Below are 17380 nucleotides of genomic sequence, written 5' to 3' on the forward strand. Positions count from 1 at the left end.
TATTGACAAGAACAAAGATATACAATTAACCTAGGAACATATCAATAGACAAATGGATAAAGAAAATATGGTACATATACACGACTGAGCATTAGTCAGCATATAAAAGTATAGAATTCTGTCTTTTGCAGGAACATGCACATACTGGAACACATTATGTTAAGTAAAATATGTCAAGCACACAAAAGATAAATACTACACATTTTCACTTACATTTAATAGCTAAAAAGTTGAATTTATACTAGATAGAGAAGAGAATATTGGTTACCAGAGTCTGGGGAGGTATGGGGTAGGATGATGGTGAGAAGATGGCTAATGAGCATGGAGGTATAATTGGATAAGAGGAATAATATCTAAGGATAAATATGGTTGATAACATAATTGAATATTTCAAAATTGCTAGCACAGAGGATTTTTAATGTTCCCAACACAAATAAACAATAAATTTCTAAGGTGGTAGATATGTCCAGTACTATGATCTGACCATTATACATTATATATGTATATATAATTTATATCTATAATTTATATCTATATAATTTATATCTATAATTTATATATACATATATAATTTATATCTATAATTTATATATACATATATAATTTATATCTATATAATTTTATACATGAAATTTAAATTATAAAATATATATTTTAAAAGTGATAGTAGTACATATCTTAGTCTTTTTCTGATCTCAAAGGGAAGCATTTGAGCATTTCATCATTTACTTATGATGTTTCACATAGATTGTTATATGTCCATTATCACATTAAGAAAGCTTGTGTTCATTTTACCAGAGAAGTTTTTCAATTTTTATTTTTTATCTGTACATTTGTAATACATAATTACCACATTCTTTGTGTGGAGTTGGTACCTGTACATAACACATCTTTAATCTTTTTTCATTATCCTACCCCTCCTCAGTCTCCTCCATCCCTCCATCTCTTGACCCACTTCCCCTTTTATAAGAGATATTTTAGATGAAATTAGACATTCATAAAATGTTTGTTTACCTACTTAAAATATTATGTTTTTCCCTTTCTCCATCTGTTAAGATAGATGGAATTATTAATTGATTGTCTATAGGTAAACAGGTGATAAGTCCTGGTAGTAACTGAAATAATCATGTACATTATAGCACATATAAGTTAATGTTCTAAAGTGTATCTTTTTTTATAATTTTTATTTATCTATATTTCAAAGTTCAATTGACTTGTAATTTTCTCTTTTTATTGTCCTTGCCATGTTTGGATATCACATTACCTATTTCCTTATAAAATAGCTATTGAATATTCCTTCTTTTCACTTTTTGGAAGAGTTGCATGAGATTAAAAGCATTTGTTCTTTGGGTATTTAAAATAACTAGCCAGACACTGAGTATGGAATTTTATTTATAATAAAATTTATTTTTTTATTTATTTATAATGTTTCCTTGATAGTCACAGATAGTCAGCTGCATCTCAATGCACTTTTGAGAGCTATAGTTTTCAATAATCTCTTTAGACTTTTGTCTAAATTTTCAAATGCAATGGCTTAAATGTGTTTATAACATCCTTTCTTTACAATATTATCACTGTATCACCTGCTTTTGTTTTGTTTATTTATTTATTTATTTTTGTACCAAGGATCAAACTCAGGACCTTTAAACTTTCCAGGCAGAGGCTGTGACGCTAAGCTAAATCCCTGGCCCAACTGAATGTATTCATTTAATCTATTCGTTTTTCTTCTGTGTGTGGGTTTTTTTTTTTTTTTTTTTTTTGTATTGGGAATTGAACTCGGGGCCTTGCGTTTGCCGAGCTGGTGCTGCACCACTGAACTACATCCCTGACCTGCATCACCTGTTGTTTTGCTTCCTTTCACTCCTGACCTTAGTTATGTTTGCTTTTCTCCTTTTGCTATCTTTCCTAATTGGTCTCACCAGAGAAAAATCTTTTTAAACACCTAATCTTAAGCTTGGTTATTTCTATTTTCCTTGTCATTAAGTAATGTCTACTCTTATTTTCACAATTTCCTTTCTTATGCTTTTTGGGAGCTATGTTAACCATTTTCTATCTCCACTACTAATGTACTCTCCTTCTCTTTCCTTTTCTAGCATAGCCTATTCTCATTGTCCTCCCATAAATAACATTAACTTTTATGAGTACACATTTTAACATAGTAACTCATTTCTACTTTTTCTGCTTAGCAGAATTCATTATCTGATCCATTTTCTTCCATCAATAGAAGCAAAACTTGGGAAAACCACAGTTGATTTTTTTTCCAGTTACAATCATAAATTTGAATAAAAAGGGACAAAATATAGATAGCAGAGACACTTTCACAATCCATTAAAATATAACATGCATTGGTTGAGAAGTGTTGTATATTATTATAAATTCAGCAAAAAAGATCACTAGAGATACCTGTCAAGTGGAGTAATGAATAGACTCCAGGGAGTGGATTTTGAAATATTATATCTTGGTGAATCAACATTCAAGTTATGACTCTTCCTAAATAATGAGCACTGATCCAGGAATCTTGAGAGAGACAACAGCTGCAGCTAGCCTTGCTCTGTACCTGGGTGCATTACCCCGTGCTTCAAAATAGAAGAGGAGTCATCCAACTCACACTATATAGGCAACCACCACCTTGCTACCAGCAGTATTGCCATTTCCTAACCCAACAATGAAACAAGGGTTAAATGGATCTCTTCCAAGACCCTCTAAGGGAAAACGGTCAGAGAAGCTGCAGACCTTACTCTTTTTGTTCATTTATAAAAGGCTTTGCCTTAACCAACCTCCATTTCTAGTAATAGCAGTCCAGGTTGGCTGCTACAAATTTGACAGGAGCTTTGCAGAGATTCCTTTCCTAGCAACTGGGAAATACTATTACAGAGCATGAAGCTGACAACTAGAGAGCAATTGCAGCAGATGAGACAGTGTGACAGCTGCAGGCTGGTTATAAACCCAGACCCCAGGAGAATTGGCTCAAGAACCTATAAGAAGCACTACATGAGCGTTCCCTATGTGTTCAGGGAAGTCTCCAAGTCAAACACAACCCATCCAACAGGAAGTAGGAAGAATATACTAGAAGATAATCACATTTTCTTCCCCATATAGTCTCCAGACCACTCATGTGTTACTTCTGCACAGGGCTCTCTTCGTTTCCCCATGAGGTCTGAGTTATAGTCCCAAGATATCCAGGTGAGCTTCTCTGACTTTCAGGAATTCAAATTGCCCTGCTGTGCAGGCATGGAGGGAGGAAGGTATGACTAACATTCTTTTTCTGTGTGTAGAAGTTGGGGCTTCTGAGTCTTGGGTTTGTGGTAATATTGTGTATTAGTCTGTTTCGTTGTGATAGCAAGATACCTGAGAATGAGTGATTGCATATTCCTGTGGACCAGCTCACTGATTACAGGTAAAAGGACAAAGTGGCAAGGCAGAGTTTCTACTAGCAGGCACTTAAGGATCCCACAAAAGAAGAAAGCTTCTTGCTGTTTTCCTTAAAATTCCGGAGGGCTAACCAGATCTTTCAACTATTTGAAAACCAAACGCCCGCTACAGCTCACAAAGTCTGGTGTACTGCTGAAATTCTCTTTGCTTCTCAAATTGAAAAAGTGTCTCCTCCTTCCCTCTCTTCATCCAGCTCAATTGTTAAAGATGCTATTTAGTCAGACAAAGCAGCCAGAAATGTGCCTCTCCATTATGGCTCTGCTCGTCTGGGCTTCCCAATAAAATAACAACATGCCTGCTCTGTCTGCAGATCTCTCGGCCTGTGCATTCTATGAAAAGGCTCTCTTCTCAGAATACATACAGAAACTTTTCCACCTTCCTTCATTGTACTAAATCTTTGCTTTCTTATGTAGCAGCTGATAGAGCCATGGCGACAACTCCCTCTGCTGCTTTTGAGGCTCTCATGAATGGAGTGACAAACTGGGACGTCCCCAAAGGCCCCATCCCCAGTGAACTCCTTCTTATTGGGAAGGCCTCCTTCCCAGTGATGGTGAATGACAAGGGCCAGGTGCTCATTGCTGCCTCCTCCTATGGCCAGGGCCGCCTGGTCGTCATAGCCCATGAAGGCTACTTGTTGCGTGCTGGCTTGGCTCCGTTTCTTGTCAATGCAGTGGGCTGTCTCCGTTCATCCCCAGAGGTTCCTCTTGGGGTGCACCCATTCTTGGAATCCCTAGTGAAGATCCTGAAGGATGCTGGGGTGGAGGCGCAGACTGTGGCAGAACCTGGAGAGCCCCAGGGAGCTTACTGCATCAGTGCCTACAATGACACCTTGACTGAGAAGCTCATCCAGTTTGTGAAAAGTCGTGGGGGCTTGCTCATCGGGGGCCAGGCCTGGCATTGGGCCATTCAGCATGGCTGTGACAAGGTGCTGTCCATGTTCCCTGGGAACCTGGTGACAAGTGTCGCTGGAGTGTACTTTACTGATGTCTATGGGGACACAGGCCACTTCTAAGTCTCTGCAAAGGTGCCCAACATCCCACTTCGTGTCAGGTGAGTGATGCTTTCTTAAGAGAATGCTGTCCACATTAAATAACAAATTTTAATGTAGATCAGGAGAAATTAGTCATTGTAGAATGGAATGATTTCACATTTTTAATGTAATGACAGCCTATAGTAGTTAAGGGGCAATATTATCTGTTCCCTACCATGAGTACTGAGTGGTTTGAAGATATGGCATTTTGCTGTTTCTTTTATTTTGTTAAGCATTGGCCCTTGCAATTATGAATACTTAGAGAAAGATATTGGTAAGTGTAAAAAATGTATATAATATCATTAGAGTTAAGAACTGTGTCTCTTTTACCATCACACTGGTATTCCATTGTGCAATACTGGTACAGAATGTGTGAGATAAGCATTGAATCTGTGAATGAATAAAAAGTGAAGGCCGTTGTCTTGCCAGAATATACAAAAATGCAGCTTGAGTAAGTCCCATAGGCTTGTATTCAAGAGCTTCACCATCTAGAATAGGACTGGACTACTGGGAGAGGAGTGCGTCTGAAAGAGGAGCAGCACTATGGTGCTACTATACAGGAAGGTCCTGTAGTATCTCCTTCTGTAGTGAAGTAGGATGCTCGTCAAGATTCCAGGAAAATTTGATGAGTGAAGGTGTCTTTATAACCTTATGAGTTGATCACAGTGTACTTTAACTCTTGTATTTCAATCCCAATAAGTTAAAGTCCTTCCTCATGTTTGCCTGAATATATAAAATATGCTTTGTGGTTTGGCACAGGTGAAAAGTTTTCTATAGAGTGATTATAGCATAATTTAATCATGGAAATTTAGATTAGAGCTAATTTCCTGTTACTTAGAGTTTCAAATGGAATATTCATATGCCACTGCATATAAAACAGTTTTTCAGGGTTTGGGATTTAGCTCAGCGGCACAGCACCTGCCTGGCAAGCACAAGGTCCTGAGTTTGAGCCCTGGTGTCAAAACAAAACAAAACACTTTTTCAGGATATCTTAGGAGGTGAATAGCTAGTTCAGAAATATTTGCTTTTGTAATGTTGATGGATATTGATAAATTGCCATTTTAAGAGGCTATCTTGATTTGCACTTATAACAAAAGTATAGCCCAAACTAGAACTATTACTGGTTTTGTTTTGTTTTTCAGTACACAATGTGTACTGAAGGTACAATGTAAAGATGGTGTTTTGTGTTTCTCTTGTTAAAATACACAGGATAATTAGCAATGTGAAATAGGAAGAAAAGGACCAATGTTGTAGGGACAGTGAGAAGGATAGGGAAAGGGAAATAAGGGAAAAGGAAAAAAATATGAGAAAATGTAAAAATGGAATTAAAGTGTTTGTAGGTGGGAAGGGGAGGAGGGGGTGAAGGGAGGGTGGGGACAAGGGAAAAAAATGAGAACCAAGACCTGGCATGTAAAGGTACGAGATCCCAGTAATGAATGTAACTGTACTGTATACCTAGAATGTACCAATAAATTCAATTTAAATTAAAAAATAATACACAGGATATTTTTGTATATTTGTAGTAATTACTATTTCTTCATTAAATGTGACTTTCACATTCTTTAAAAATTTAGTTTTTCTCTTTTTCTTATTGGTTACTAGATGCTTTTCCTGTATTATAGATATCACTTGCCACTTTATATATTTCAAATTTTGTCACTATTTGTTCTTTACTTCTGTTTTGGGTTTACATGTAGGTTTTATATGTGTTATAGTCAAATTTGTCTTTTTTTCTTATAACCCACTATATTGCTTAGAAAATCTTTTTCCCATTTCAAATTTGCTAAAATGTTTCCCAATATTTTCTTCTAGTGTTTTTATGGCTATAAGTCTTACATTTAGATATTACATCCATAGGAATCTTTGTTTTACATCACATATATCAGGGATTCACCATGAATACTACTCTGTGGCCTCTTAGGAACTGGGTAACCTAGCAGATGGTTAGCACCAGGCAAAGGGAAATTTCATGTGTATTTATAATGACTCACTGTTATCACCTCGGCTCTGCATCTTGTCAGAACAGATTCTCATAGGAGAACAGCCCCTACTATGAACTGCATAAGAAATCTAGGTTGAGTGCTTCTTATGAGAATCTAATACCTGATGATCTGAGGTGGAGCTAAGGCGGTGATACTAGCACTGGGGAGCAGCTACAATTATAGATCAACATCATCAGAGAGGTTTTGTTGCACAGAGACCATAATAAATCAGATGCTTGCAGAATTATTACATCAGTAGGCCCATTTTCTGGTGCCAAAGTGGTTGGGGAATGTGGACACAAAGTATTTCTAAATGTCTGGCCAATTATGAGAGCAACATTTATTGAAAAGAAGTCAACATTTAAAACAGTGGTTTTGAATACTGTTTTTTCATTTAATAAGCTCTCATAAGTATAGGAATTTGTTTTTCAATTCTTTCTTCTGGATCCTTGACCTAGTCATCTAATTCTAGACAAACAGTACTGCTTTTGCTATTCAAACTTTGAAGCAACTTTTTATGTGGGGACGCCAACTCTTGCCCATATCCCTGTGTTGCTTCTAAACATTTCCATAATTTCTGATGTGTTTTTAGATACTGACATTTTTATATGAACCTGTATCAATCATCAGTTCATCAAGTTCCTATAAAATATGTTGAGATCCTGAGCAGGATTATATTCAATTTAGAGATTCTTTGGGGATAACTGACATTGTAAAACATTGAATTGATTCACTTAACAACCATACACATGTCTTCATTTATTAAAATATCTTTATATTCTTTTTCAAGTTTTAAAGATGCCAGCAGAAAAAGTTTGTAGAGGGCTGGGGATTTAGCTCAGTGGTTCGGCCGCCTGCCTCACAAACACAAGGACCCGAGTTTGATCCCCTTTACAAAAAAAAAAAAAGTTTGTAGAATTTGTCGGAAAAGGCTTGGCACTTTTATGCTTTTGTGCTTTTGATTTATATTTTAAAATTATAATCCCTGATTAATAGGACAATTGTTGAGTTTGTGGCTATCCTCAATTCAAACACCCTACTAAACCCTTTTATTACTTACAGTATTTTGTCTCAATTGATTGTCTTAAATTTTCTAGCAGATAGACTTTACAGGAAACAATGGAATTTTTCTCATTCAACCTTAATGTTTATTTTTTACATTAGCTGGAACATCCATTAACATTATGACAAATAGCAATAGCAAAGGATGCCATTGTTTTGTTTGTTTATTTGTTTCTTTTGCTTGATTGAACAGGAATACTTCTAATGTTTATTTTTTCCTAATGGATACTTTTCAGATAACTGAACATCCTCCCAATTATGACTTAGCTTTTTATTTTGTTTCATTTTTTTAAAAAATCAGGAAAAACTTTGGGCAATTTATCCTGATAGCTATAAGAATGAGAGAATTTATTTCCTCAGTTTGTCTTCTGTGTCACTTTAAAAAGAATCAGAGCTCTTAACCACCTACACTTTATGCATATATTTTAGAAGCCTATGCCCTAAAAAAAAATCTTCAAGGGTTAAAATGAAAGGAATTGTTTACCATTAAACTTAACTTTTAAAATTTTACCATCTTTTCTCTACATATTACAACTTGATTTCAGTTAGTCTCAGCAGCACATTTATTCATTCATAGAAAAATCTCAATTATAATTTTTCTTTAAGGTTTTTTATTTCAAAGACATGAAACTGAAAATTAGTTGTGAAATCTCTACACAAATAGGCAAGCCAATAAAAAATTTCAATGTTTAAACTGTAGCTGTATACTGATAAGAAAAAGACAAGAAGGGCCAGGAATTTAGCTCAGTGGTGCCATCGCCTACTTGAAAGTGCAAGGTCTCAAATTTCATCCCTGGTTAAAAAAAAAAAAAAAAGAAAAGAAAAAAGAAGTAGTTTATGGTGATCATTGTCACAATATTTACTGAAATCACTCTATGAAAATTTTCAAACTTTACAGGTATTTACTTTTCTGAATATGAAAATCAAGTCAGAAAAATGTAAGCAAGCAAAAAAGTAAAATATCCATCATAATCAATTCTACTCAGTTATTACAATTAACATTCCAATATAGACACATTGTATTGATTACTTTCTAATGGCTGGAGCACAGCACTTAACACCCACAAATTAAAAGGACAGTTTTATTTTGGCTCACAGCTTGTTTCAGTGCAAAGTCGACTGGCTCCAAGTCAGGGTAGCATGGCAGATGGTCATGGCAGAAGAGGAACAGCTCATGGCACGGCTGCCAGAAGAAGAGAGCAATCAAAGGATAAGTAGGGATCTGTACCCTTCCAGGTCATGCCTCCAGAGACCCACCTTTTCCACCAGGCTTCACCTCCCAACATCAAACCCAGCTGTACACCCACCAGTAGACTAATCCCATGATTCAGTCAATCCCCGAAAGTCCCACTTGTGAACTCATGAGACCTTGGGGGAAATCCAGCTATAAATCAAACCACCCATCTAAGTAATTTTTCTTTATTTTCAATAATATTAAAGATATTATTTTGCTGTGTACATTGTGTTTTTTCACTAAGTTTACTGATACATTTAAGGTAAACAGTACAGTTACATTCATCATTGGGATCTTGTAGCTTTGCATGGTGTATCTTGGTTCTTATTTTATCCCCATTCGTCTGCCCTCCCTTCACCCCCTTTGTACATTGTAAGTTATGTTTTTCACTCATTTCTCATTGCTCTTTTTAACATAACTGTGCATATAACATATCAAATTGTATTCAGTAATCCCCAAGTTTTTGATAATCATGTAAAGTTCAATTTAATCCGCAACATCGATATTGTATCTCAGTTTCAAACAAGATGATCCTTTTACTTGAATTTATAATAAGAAACAGAGTAAACATTTTTCTCCATATAATAATTCTAGAGGCTCTTTTTGAAAAATTACCAAAAGGTGGGTACTTGGTGAGTAGCTCAGTGATAGAGCTCTTGCCTTATGTGTGAAAGGCCCAGAGTTCAATCTCCAGAATGGTGAAAATTTTTTTAAATAGATTAAAAAAAATAAAAGCTTATCTAAAACTCTGGCAAGGATAATTTGAGAAATTCACAGCCTTTTGTTATTTGTGCAGATCCATGTAGAATATATGCCTTCCAGACTCACAAGTAGCAATACTATCTATTTAAATGATAGCCTATTTTTCAAGCATGATTTGCTTCATATTTTTAGTGATTTAAATAAACAACTTTTAAATCACAATAGTCAAGAAAATATCAGTTGAGACAGCACTTCATCTGTGAAAATATTCACTGGAAGCCTATATGAATATTTCAAGATATACTGTGATTATAAGTAAAGACCTACACTTTGATAATATTGAATATCCCTAATTGAAATGGATTTGAAGGTGAACAAAGATTAAAATGGCATTGTCTTTTGTTCCCTCTTGAAGATTTTGGACCAAATGAACTTGTGTCTTGAGTATCCTCTGCATTTTCATCTGATGCTCTCTCTTTCCACCAACACTAATGTGGGATATGGCTCATTTCCAGGTGTGGAGAGCATCTCAGCCAGGACCAGCAGCAACTCCTTAAAGGCCTCACCATGCTGGACATCAGCAAAGGGGGAATACCCTCACGGCTCCTGGTGCATGGTGAGCTGGCCTTTTCCCTGGGAATAGATAACTCATCCAACTGCTTCTGGAAGCTGCCTGCTATGGCCAAGGCCGAGTGGTGTTGTCAGGCCATGAGGCTTTTATTCTTAGCCAAAAACTGGGGCCATTTGTAGTGAATGCTTTGTGCTGGCTGTCAGGGAAGAAGAAAGGCAAGATTGGACTGCAATCAAAATTTAGAAGTTTAGGTCCTATGTTATCAAATAGTAACCTGGAGTGGAGCATGGCAGGACATCTCACCACTGACTTCAGTGTCTTTTGCTGTTACCAACTTGACAGCAAGAATGCCAAGGAGGTGGAGGAATTTGTGGCAGCAGGTGGAGGATTGATGATTAGTTCACAGGCGTGGTGGTGGTGCTATAGGCACCCAGAGAATACCTGTGTGTGTCAGTATCCAAGTAACCAGTGCCTTCAAAGTTTTGGTCTTGCCATCTTAGAACAGACGGGCAATAAAGGCTGCTTCCCAGTCCACAAGCCAGGGCTGACAAACTACCACTTCCACAGAGCACTAGCCCAGTTTGAGACTATGCTATATGAAAAGGGAAAGAGCTGGGAAAAGAGCTGGTTGGAGAATTTAAAAAGAGATTGTCACAGTGTTTCAACTCCCACATAAGGAGATTCCGATCTATGAGTCTGTGAAGAATCATGCTATCAAAATGATCAAGTGGAACAGCTTACCAGTGGCAAATAAGAGAGAGAATCCAGAAGGAAAGCACGGAGGCCATCCTGATACCCTTGGCATGCTCAATGGTCAAATCAGGAACTGAGAGCATTCTGGTCCTCAGTGATCCCTGCTTTCTCCCTCCCATAGAATCTCCCATCATCACTGAGATCAGTTAAGGTATGGAACCGAGGCAGGACCAGGGTTGTGTTGGGATCAGGGAATTGGGCTGGCCTGCCTCTGCAGCATTCCATTATCCTTTCTCCTGAGAAAAGCCATCTCCTTTTCTTGCCGTAAGTTTTTAAAAAGATAGTGGTGGGGAATTGTAAACAAGGTATGAGAGACCTGAGTCAGACACCCTTGGTGAGTTAAAGAGTATTCAAGAGAGCCCATCTCTCTGGGAGGGACCTTGGGAATTCAGCCAGGTAGAATCATGGTGATGGAAAGTCCTCAGCCTTTCATGCGGTTCTTATCAGGACCCTGCAGTTCCTGAGTGATCACTGGACTCTATTTATCTGCAGGGCAGACTGCAGAAGTTACACTGCCTGAGAGTGCTCTTGCTGCCAAACTGAAGGTAAGGCTTCAGCCCCGTCTCATTAATATTTCCTTAGCACTTACTTTCATTTAATAAGATTTGGGTTGCTCTCAATAAATTCACTAAGGAAGAAAGTACCACCCTCATTTTATGGACAAGCAAAATACAAAAAAAAGCTGAAAGTTTTCATAAATTCTAAGTGGAGTATAGAATATGAAATGCAAGACAGCCTGGCACATGATAGATGCACACAATAGTTTTATTGTCTCATCTTTCACACAGTATCAAAGTTTTGCTGAGCATTATTCTCTCATATAATATCCAAAATGCCCATACGTTGTCCAAGGTGATAAAAGGTTTTCTCCCACAGCTCTTTTTTCTCTGATACCCAGTGGAAATAATAAATGCATAGTTAGTGATTTTTAAGTCTATTTGCCTTGGGTCTGGTTTTATTTTTTTTTTCAAAAATCAAAGGCAAGAAATAATTATAACCAAAAAGATGTACCCAACAGAAAGTAGAAAAACAGGAGTCTTCCACTCATTCAAGAAGAATTGTCGCTCTGAGATGTTCTTCCCTCCATCCCTGCTAGGGATGAAACAAAACAGATTTCTGTCTGACCTTAAACATACATGTCGTGTCCCTACATTGTCTCCCTCATGCCCAGAGATATTCACTCTGTGTCCTGATGACCTGTGCTTTTGGTGACAGATACGTATTGGCTGCCACACGGACAATATAAGCCACCATTCTGATTATTCAGGCCCACCTCTGGTGACACACGAGTACCTATTAGACCAAGCCAAGAAGCGTGTCTCCTGGCTCTGGGGAGGGCCTCTTCTACATATTGGTACCCTCTTCCTATGAAATGGGTACAGTGCCAGTCACCATCAGTGGTGCTGTGGCAGCTCCATACTTCAAGTTGGGTGAGTAGGAGATTCAGGTTCATCGTGGGATCTGGACTGGAAGCAGGTCTGAAGGGAGATTGATCAGTGGTTTGAGGGAGTTCAACAGCATATGGGAAGAAAGGAGTGAAACAAGCAGGGTGCAAAATAGGCTGGGCACTATGAGAACACTGTCAAAATAAGCCTGAGAGGAAGGTGGGAAAGGACAGGGTTTGTTTCCTTTCAGAACAAGAAAAGTCTTGCTTTGCTACCAGGTATCTCTTAATAACTGGCCTAAAAGTGCTGTAATGGGAAGTGAGGAAAAGTGGTGTGGGAGTGGCTGTCTACTCTTTATCCCAGGTAAGACATCTCAGGAGTGGAAGAAGCTTATCCATGAGAATGAAGTTCCATGGGGAGAGCTGACCACTGACAATATCATCCTGACAGCACCAACTATAGAACTCCTGAGGCTGGAAGACCCTGCATCTCTACTCTGCCTCTGGGATGAGATAATGCAGGCAGTGGCCCATCTGGCTGGCAAAGTGTTTCCCTTTCTGGAGACCAGAGAAGTTTTTGATTTTCACATCTTAGCTGGTGGGTGCCCCTGAGGAAAGCTTTAAAATTTATTTTCAAATTGAACAGATGGTATTGAATTACAAAGCATAATTTTGTGGAAATTCTAGGGAAAATGGGGCATAATGAAACTGAAGATACTGTAAACAATGTTTACTTGGAACCATGTAAATAATGTCGTTTAAATCTTCTAAGAAATGAGGTATCATGGAAGAGTAAGAATGAAAGAAAATAGGGGTAGAATCTTCGCTTGCAGCCTTGTAGAACACAGAAAATTTGAATGGGATCAGAATTGGTAAAGAAGGAGTACTGGGGAGAAGGCCTCTGTGACTGAGCAGATCAAGAAGTCTTGTTAAAGCTTGAGAAACCTGGAGAAAATGTAGGCATTAGAACAAAATAAAGAAGAAGCCTAATGTCAACCTTCAGGCTTTCAACACAATTCAATAAAATATACTGAGACTAAATTGAAGAAGGGAGAATTTTACTATTTTTCTCAGAGTCTGAGGCACAGAGCATCAAGGGATGCAGGCATTGCCAGCCTGGAAATGAGAAAACGAATGAGATCTCTCAGAGTCATATACCATATACACCTATTCTTCAGAACTAAGTTGCAATGAAAATGTCTAAGAAAATGGGGGGATCAAGTAGGCAGCAAAAGAACTTGTGCAGAGGATAAAGATTGCTCACTGTGTTATGGTCTTCTGGGATGACAAGGAAGATATTATCTACTAAAAATATAATGTGTCATTTTTTCTTTCTTGTCACTTTCCTTAGGTATTTTGCATTCTGGATACCCCATCATGTCAGTAATGGAGGAAGCAACAAACATCCTTAATGAAAAAAAAAATTAAGGTCCTGTGGTATGTGGGGTGTCTTGTATGAGTTAGGCCACAACCAACAAGCAGGTAGATGGAATTTCTCTTCCCACACCACCGAAGCCACCTGTAACCTCTGGTCTGTCTATGTGAATGAGATGGTTCTAGATGTCCCCAGTTCTCAGGCCCATTCTGCTCTCTCTCTCTCTCTCTCTCTCTCTCTCTCTCTCTCCTGAAAAGCAGAAGCAGAGGATAAAACACTACCTGGAAAAGGGGGCACCCCTGAAAGCCTGGGATGTGTGGACAGCTCTGGAAACATAACTTCAGGTACTGAGAAAATACAAAAGAATATGGGAGCCACCGGACCCCACAGTTGTGTGACTTCCTGTTGACTCCAAGGGCTTTATACCTCCTTTACCATGCCCACCAGCCAGGGAACTAGAACGTGGAATATGAGAGACTCAGCAGCATGGTGGCGGTCCTTGGTGATTTGGATGTTACTCCCCTGAAGTGGACGATGGGTCGATACTGAAGTGCTTTCCCTCTCCACTTCACTGACAACCTATTGGAAATAAATGAGAGCACATAGAATTACTCTGAAAATGTAGTTTAATAACATGCCTCTGGTCAGATAGTCTTACAGTAAAACTCAACTTTGTCAGTTACAAATAGTTTCTTCTGAGTTATGTTTGTATCTTCTAAAATGATGACATGAATTAACTCAAAAAAGCATATTTTTAGGAAATATAGTAAGAATTGTGACCTGGTTGCAAATTATTTAAACTGGCATTTTCTAACTCAAACCTCAAAAATAGTGAAGTATTGATTCATTATAAAATAAATAGTTGTGCTATGCTTAATATTTTTAAAATCCCCTCTTCCATGGGAAATATACTAAGGAATTTCATCCCCAAAACCCATATTTCAGGCACAGAATCCCAAGGCTAAAAGATATTAGTAGTCTCCTATTGACTTTATAACTTATTAGAAAGGGCAGACCCAACTTTGTAATTAATCAGAAAGGAAAGTTCTAGAACCCAGTTTCAGTGAAGACCCTCTTGCTTCATATTCTATAGCACATTGTGTTTTGATTTTCAATCTGTCTTGGTAATTCCAAAGAGTTTGAGATTCTTTTCAAACTAGATTCCTTGAACCATGTTCCTTATGAATAAATAATCTGTCTGAACATGTTCATGGAAAAGTTAGAATTTCAGCTAGAAAATTGACATCCAACTTCAGTGCAAAGCTCCTGGAGATACCTCAACTTTTATGCTGTTGGCAAAGTCCTCTACTGCTCTAGGAAGCTCAGACTGAAGTTCTCACCACACAGCACCTTCCCAGCTCCCCACCTTCTACTGTCAATGCCATGGGCAAAATCCAACTTCCAGCCCCAGTCATCTGTACTAGTCCTACAGCCTCCTTACTTCCATCCATAACCTGAGCTGGCCTATTTTCCAGAATGCTGCCCAAAACAGCCATCAATTTCATGCTATAACCCTTTTAAAAATGCCTGTTGCCTTCAAGTAGAATACTAAGCCTTTAGTTATTGAGCTGTGCCTTATCTTTCTGCCTCCAGCAGAAAGCTCCCACTGGCTGCTCAATTTCCTACAAATCCACTGATAAGACTTTTCAAAACTCTTCCCTGCAGTTCATGTTTCTTTGCTTTCAGCAGTATTGCTTTTCCTTCTTGAAAGAGTTTTGCATTCTTTCCATACCTGGAAAACATCTGTTCATTTTCTAACATGCCTCCTTTAGGAAATCTCTATGAATATTTTCCTTTGAAATTTTATTTACTTCCTTTCCCATGTTATTTTTGGGTCCTAACACGTCTTTGCAACTCTGTACTTCAGTTGTTTATTTAAGTACTTGTCTCCATTTTCATCTGTGACTTGAGTTTATCACAGTGCTCAGTGTACCACAGGCTTTCAACAATTAGTATTGGACATTTCCCAGGGGCCTAGGCTGTGAATATGTCAGAGATAGCAAGAAAGAATGATGCTGTCAATGGTTGAAATGTTGCACTTTACCTTGTTCTCGTCTGTTATTCCCAAAGATCCTAGATTCTGAAATGATAGGCCAGTAACCTGTCCCTTCTAGCATTCATTCTTCTACAACCCCAGCTAGCCACTTCTAACTTTTAGCTACACACGATGATAACATATGTTCACGTCAGAAAGATTTACATCTTTATTACTAAGCTTAGGTGTGGAGGAAATTATAACACTGAAAGCAACTGCCATTGTCTCGGAATCTGCCATGAAGTCATTGTTGAGCAAGCACAAATAGTATGGCTGGGGTTGGTCGGTGGCAGAATACGACATGGGTTCTTGTCACAGGAATAATTTCTTAGAGGAGGGAGAAAGAGAGAGCCGCTGCTGAGAATGAAAGCAGGCCACTTTCTCCAATGCTAGCCAATGCAACACATATAGAAAGTGCTCTGTGTTTAAAGATAGACTGTGACCAACAGTAATCTTGTAGTTTTATGTGTATGTTAGATTTGAAAGTGACTTTTGCAAGCTACCTATTCATTCTGGCCCCGTTTCTTCCATTCCAGCTCCAGGAAGCCATTGGGTGGGAGCCATTCTTTCAGCTTTTTCCTGAGTACCAGAAGCTCTCAGGCACCCCAAAAAAGCAAGGCTGGAAAGATGAATCTGTGGGTGAAGAAGTTCTCTCACACTGTGAGGAAGAATTTGGCTCCTTTCTTTCAGGCCTGGGGTTGGCCTGTGACGAAGGAAGTGGCCAATAGCTTGGCCTCCCTGCCAGAATGGAAGGAAAATCCCATGAAACTATATACATCTGATCCCATGAAATTATATGTATGTGACGAGGAAATGTGTAAAACTATAGAAGCACTCTTTCTGGAACAAGATCAGTCATTGCATTCAACAGAGCAATCTGCACTTAAATTTCCATTTTAGGGTTTTTTTTTTTCCTCAATCTTATTCCAAATTGTCTCAGTTCTTTCGCAAGGCGAAGATTAAAGAGTTAATGTCAAAATTAGTCATACGTATAACTTGATAACTTTCTGATAGGCCAATTCTTTAAACTTTAGTGGATTCATTTCCTGATTTATTTGTTTAGTGATTGAATTTTTGCTTAAATCCAGAGAATTAATCTCAGAAATATATTTTGGAGCTATTTACAGTATATTTCTCCAAACCCTGAAATTACTTCTGATATTTCATAAATATTCTCTTAACTTGGTTTTTTTTTTTTTTTTTTTTTTTTTTTTTTTTTTTGGTACTGGAGATCGAACTTGGTTCCTCATGCTTGCAAGGCAGGCCACTGAACTGCGGAGTTAAATCCCCGGCCCTTAACTTATTTAATGAATGCTTCTTCAAAATGAGCAATTATAACGATGTGTATTTCTCAGAATCTTGGTGCCTAGTACATTCAGACTCAGTTCACTTTCCTTAATGCTAACCAATGCATTGCATATAGAATGTTCTCTGTATGTGTGTATTAAATAAACAAACCAAGAGGAAAAAAATAGTACAGAACAGCAGAGAGTTTTGAATTTAAAACCAGGAAATAAGCATCATATTTTTATCTCTCTGACCTTGAGATAATTTCTGAGTATTACTTTCTCATTTGTAAAATGAAGAGACAAAAATACCTCTAAGTAACTTTCAGTTAAAAAATGATTAGAGAAGAAATGCACTTAAGTTTGAATACATGAATTCAGAATTTGGCTGTACTGTTTAAAAATAATCATTCTGGTCCAGGAGTGGTGGCACACACCTGTAATCCCAGCACTTGGGAGGCTGAGGCAGGAGGATCACTGTGAGTTTGAGACCAGCCTGGGGTACATAGTGAGTTCCAGGTCAGTCTCAATTAC

The 17380-nt window shown here is 37.9% G+C and overlaps 1 pseudogene; it reads left to right on the forward strand.

Annotated features, from left to right (window-relative positions):
- The first annotated feature begins 3859 nt into the window (after positions 1-3859).
- On the forward strand, positions 3860-16460 carry LOC104862071 (annotated as a pseudogene).
- The last annotated feature ends 920 nt before the right edge of the window (positions 16461-17380 follow it).

This window comes from Fukomys damarensis, unplaced genomic scaffold (assembly GCF_012274545.1).
Source record: "Fukomys damarensis isolate Sample0158 unplaced genomic scaffold, DMR_v1.0_HiC HiC_scaffold_16, whole genome shotgun sequence".
Classification (NCBI taxonomy): domain Eukaryota; kingdom Metazoa; phylum Chordata; class Mammalia; order Rodentia; family Bathyergidae; genus Fukomys; species Fukomys damarensis.